Raw genomic sequence first — 5406 nt, 5'->3', positions numbered from 1 at the left:
CTCTCTCTCCTTCTCTCTCTCTCCCTCTCTCTCCTTCCCCTGGCCTGTGGAAGTTCTACCCTATTCTCTTATTCTCTTTTATGCCCAGCCTTCGGGTGATCAGCATTTATTTACAAGGCAGAGAATAAATGGTTAAGTACTGTTTGCCTAAATTTGAGACAGGAGATTCTTGACATGAGCATTTAACATGTTTTCCAGATTGAAACATGATATGAGGGCAAAGAAATCAGCATTTGAATAATACAAATATAACCTATACCCAGTGCACAAAAACAGTATGCCTACATAGAACCTTATTAACCTACCCTCATATCTTTATACATATATTATAACTTCAAAAAGATTGGCTGAATGCTAGCTACTTACTTGGTTGAATATCATAAATTCTCAATATGTGCAATTGTTAACTTTAGGTGTACACTTCACTAGATTAGGGAATTTCTACATAATTAATGATTATGCTATTTCTGGGTATGATGGTAATTGTGTCTGTGGAAGTGATGGGCTTTTGAATCTGGGGAATGAGGAATAGAGGATTGCCCTGGTTTAATGTTTTGGTCTTTTTGATTTTATATTTCACCATTAGAACTCTGTGTTCTCTGGATATTTTACTGTGAAACTCACACCAACATTTTCAAACCTGGATTGAGCCACTCCGTCAGTTTCTCTAGCTCTCTAGTTTTCACATGGCATATGTTGAGAGATCTCAGACACAATAATTATGGAAATTAATGTCTTTAATATATCTTCTCTCATCTGTCTGCCTGTTATCCACCCATAATATTGCTTCTGTTTTAGTGAAGAACTCTAATTACTATGTGGACCTAGGACCAGGAAACCTTTGCCTTAGTTTTGGACATAAGATTAACACTGCCAGCTGTGAGCATCATAGTACTGCTCACTGGGTTTACTTTGAACACAGAAGGCCCTGAGCACTTCCATTTTGGTAACTGCTCATGAAAAGGGCTGTGTACCACCAAAAGCTGAGAAGGCTTGTCTACAAAGAAGGCAAGATCACTGTATAGATAGACTGATCCTTGCAACCTTGATCCTAGAAGGGTAACTGAGTTATTTTTCAAGGATGCAAACAGACAAGGTAATGGTCCACCTGGGAAAGAAGAGCTTCTAGAAGAGTATTCTGAGTTTGAGAAGAGATTGTCTGAGAGCTACAAGCTATAAAATGAACTATCTCCTCAATCAATAGAAAGCCTTGCATTAAGGCTTTCTTGTGTCAAGGACATGAACTTCCAATGTGTGATATTAATGTGATTAAAAAGCTATTCATTGGCCTCCATCTACTGTGAGAATGAATACCATTCTCAGCAATCCGACTGTTGATATTCCAGAAAATGTCGACATCACTCTGAAGGGGTGCACAGTCATTGTGAAGGGCCCCAGGGGAACTCTGAGGAGGGACTTCAATCACATCAATGTAGAACTGAGTCTTCTTGGAAAGAAAAAGAAAAGGCTCCGTGTTGACAAGTGGTGGGGTAATAGGAGGGAACTGGCCACCCTCAGAACCATCTGCAGTCATGTTCAGAATATGATCAAGGGTGTGACACTGGGCTTCTATTACAAGATGAGTTCTGTGTATGCTCACTTCCCTATCAACGTCGTTATTCAGGAGAATGGGTCTTTGGTTGAAATCTGAAATTTCTTGGGTGAAAAATACATCCGGAGGGTTCGGATGAGGACAGGTGTTGCTTGTTCTGTCTCTCAAGCCCAGAAGGATGAGTTAATCCTTGAAGGAAATGATATTGAACTTGTTTCAAATTCAGCGTCTCTGATTCAGCAAGCCACAACAGTTAAAAGCAAGGATATCAGGAAGTTTTTGGATGACATCTATGTTTCTGAGAAGGGAACTGTGCAGCAGCCTGACGAATGAGACCTCAGTTTCCTAGCTCCAGAAACAAGATTCAGATTACAAGTACAATGTGGGCCCTATGGGAACAATAAAAGACTTATATATTTAAAAAAAAAGCTATTCATTTCATATGTTCTCTCCCCCTCCCCAATTAAAAATGAGAAAAATAGGCTTCATAATAATTTCTGTATACATTGGTAACATCGAAAATAGCTTTTAAGGATAATTAAAAAAAGCCCTGCTGCTCATAAATATGAACTCTTTGTTGCCATTTATAAAAGCGGCCTCATATTGAGAGCTCATTAGTAGTTTGAACTTAATTTTGTCAAAGGAAATAGTCATGAAAGATTATGTTTCATCTTTAATATGTTCAGCAACAATGCCATTATCCCGAATTTCAGATGAATTTAATTGAAACTTAATGCACAAAATTAGTTGTTTTGTGCAATTAGAATCCCATTTAAATGGGTTAGGAAATGAATAGGATGGTAAACTCATGATTTTTTTTTCTCATGAACGATTTGCTAGGTCTCCTTGTTCCTATATTTTCTCTCCATATTAAATAAATGCCTTTTTTCTCAGTTTAATAGGATTTTCATTTTACAGTTTTATTGCCACTAGGCTATATAATACCCAGCACCTCCAAGGAGGTGAATGGAGAATGGAGCTGCCCAGTGATAGTTACAGAAAAGTAAGGTTGAAGCCCTTCGGATTCACTGTGTCCAGCCTCTTCCGTATTCTTCCATTCTGCAGATGAGGATACTGGTCACATGTACCAGAGAAATTTGGAAGACTTGGATTTAAAAGCAGACATAAGCATAAATGTTCCTCTAACCAATAATGCTTTTGTGACTTGGGGTTCATCTCTTGACACTTGAACCTCAGTAATTTGCTGGAAATATATTTTTCAGTGCTACTCATCAAACATACAACCTCTATTATTCTATATATGACCTGATACAAGTCTATATACTGAGCCCAGTGATTATCCCTTAACATTCTTGTTAAACATTAAATGAGAGAAGCTATACAAGTGTTTAGTATACTGGCACATTTAAAAAGTATCAGCAGCTGTGGTTATTAGTACTGTCCTTTTTTAAAATCATCCATATGGTTGTAATCATCATTATTCTTAGAACATTTTGTGCCCCTGATATAATAATAAGCTTTTGCAAGTGTTAACCTGGGCATTCAAGTGGAATAAGAGGATGAAGAGATAGGTAATTGCTTAGGGAGCTGAGATGGTGATGTGTAACAACATCTTCCAAAGTGACATATTTCCTTCCAAAGGCTCATGAGGCAAAGGAAGTTCCTGAAATTAACCAGATTAGTAGACAGGTCTCTCCTCCATGGTTAGAGAAGCAGTAACCAACTCCCCTATAGGCGCCTTTCACACTGTTCCAGTGGCCTAAGGAGAGTCTCTGACATCTGAACTGCCTGTAAGAAGTGCATGCAGAGAACTCCAGGGTCACAGCTTTCGTTAGTCATCATCCACACTGAAGTGGACTTTATACAGCTCTTTTTGCATTATGCTCTTGTGAGTTCACAAAACTCATGGATTTTCCAAGTTGGTCTTCTGTTGCATCATCATGCTGTCATCATTTCTCTTTGGAATGAGTAGATATTCTGTTCATATTTCCCAAGAAAATTTGACAAAACATGATTGATTTGTTTCTTGGGAAAGCAATATAACTTGATAAGGATCAATATGATAGAAATCATGGTCTTAGAGAGTTCTGTAGATATATTTGTAGACAAGGATGAGACTTTTGGTCAGAAAGTAGCTTTGTGCCAACACTGAATCAGCAGATTCATAGTCAAAGGCTGAGTGAGGTCTGGGCATAGTAGATCTTTGCATTGTGTGCATTTGTAGTTCCTCTGTTAGCCTAATATCGCAACATACATTATTGTTGAGTACTTTATGACTGTAGAACTATGTCACTGAGGCTATATAAATGTGATTCCACTGCTGTGCAATTGAGGCACAGTGCAATAGGGTTGCCAAGGCACTGAGGACATCTAGTAGCTTCAGTGTTTCAGATCTAACATTTAGCTCTTTGAGCCTTTTTCTGTTGTTTCTGTGTAAGACGGTAGATAGGGGTCTAACTTAATTTTCCTGGCTGTGGACATCTAGTTTTTCTGACATTGTTTGTTGAAGATACTTTCTTTTCTTAAGCTTACATTTTTAGCATCTTTTGAAAAAGATTCCAAGTAACTTTGCAGTTACAAAGACTCACCTTTGGGTCTTCAATTTTATTTCATTGTCTACCTGTCTGTTCTTGTGCCCATACCATATTGTTTTTCTTAATATATTTCTGTAATGATTTTAAGATCTAGAATGGTAACTCCTCCAGCATTGTTTGTTGTTATTAGTTTGTTTTGTTCAGGATTACTTTGGCTGCCTAGGGTCTTTTTTGATTCCCTATGATGGATACTTTTTTTCTGTTTCTGTGAAAATGACATGATGATTTTTATTGGGATTTCATTTAACCTGTAAATCACTTTTGGTAAACATGACTATTTTCACAATATTAAACCTATCAGTCATGAGATTGATTTTTCATTTCCAAAACATGGGATTTGTTGTCCCATTTTCTAGTGTCTTATTCTGTCACTTTCTACAGGAGCTTAACATTTGCATTGTTGAAGTTTTTCACTTCCTCAGTTAAATTTATTCCTAGATATTATATATTTCTTTTTTTTATTTTATTTTTTTATTTTTTTTATTAACTTGAGTATTTCTTATTTACATTTCAAATGTTATTCGCTTTCCCGGTTTCCGGGCAAACATCCCCCTAATCCTTCCCCTTCTTTATGGGTATTCCCCTCCCCACACTCCCCCCATTGCCGCCCTCCCCTCAACGGTCTAGTTCACTGGGGGTTCAGTCTTAGCAGGACCAAGGGCTTCTCCTTCCACTGGTGCTCTTACTAGGATATTCATTGCTACCTATGAGGTCAGAGTCCAGGGTCAGTCCATGTATAGTCTTTAGGTAGTGGCTTAGTCCCTAGAAGCTCTAGTTGCTTGGCATTGTTGTCCATAAGGGGTCACGAGCCCCTTCAAGCTCTTCCAGTTCTTTCTCTGATTCCTTCAACGGGGGTCCTATTCTCAAATCAGTGGTTTGCTGCTGGCATTCGCCTCTGTATTTGCTGTATTCTGGCTGTGTCTCTCAGGAGAGATCTATATCCGGCTCCTGTCGGCCTGCACTTCTTTGCTTCATCCATCTTGTCTAATTGGGTGGCTGTATATGTATGGGCCACATGTGGGCAGGCTCTGAATGGGTGTTCCTTCTGTGTCTGTTTTAATCTTTGCCTCTCTATTCCTGCCAAGGGTATTCTTGTTCCCCTTTTAAAGAAGGAGTGAAGCATTCACATTTTGATCATCCGTCTTGAGTTTCATGTGTTCTAGTCATCTAGGGTAATTCAAGCATTTGGGCTAATAGCCACTTATCAATGAGTGCAGACAGTATATATTCTTAACTATACCTGAAAAGGGAGAGACTACTGGGAGATCTCTCAGACCGAAAGTTCAACAGGTTAGAGAG

At 38.5% G+C, this 5406-nt stretch overlaps 1 pseudogene; it reads left to right on the top strand.

The window, feature by feature from the left end:
• Nucleotides 1-1306: 1306 nt before the first annotated feature.
• On the top strand, nt 1307-1898 carry LOC116888239 (annotated as a pseudogene).
• Nucleotides 1899-5406: the final 3508 nt, after the last annotated feature.

This window comes from Rattus rattus, chromosome 1, assembly GCF_011064425.1.
Source record: "Rattus rattus isolate New Zealand chromosome 1, Rrattus_CSIRO_v1, whole genome shotgun sequence".
Lineage (NCBI taxonomy): Eukaryota > Metazoa > Chordata > Mammalia > Rodentia > Muridae > Rattus > Rattus rattus.
The sequence above is the reverse complement of the archived record's forward strand: the minus strand, read 5'-3'. Positions and strand labels throughout refer to the sequence as shown.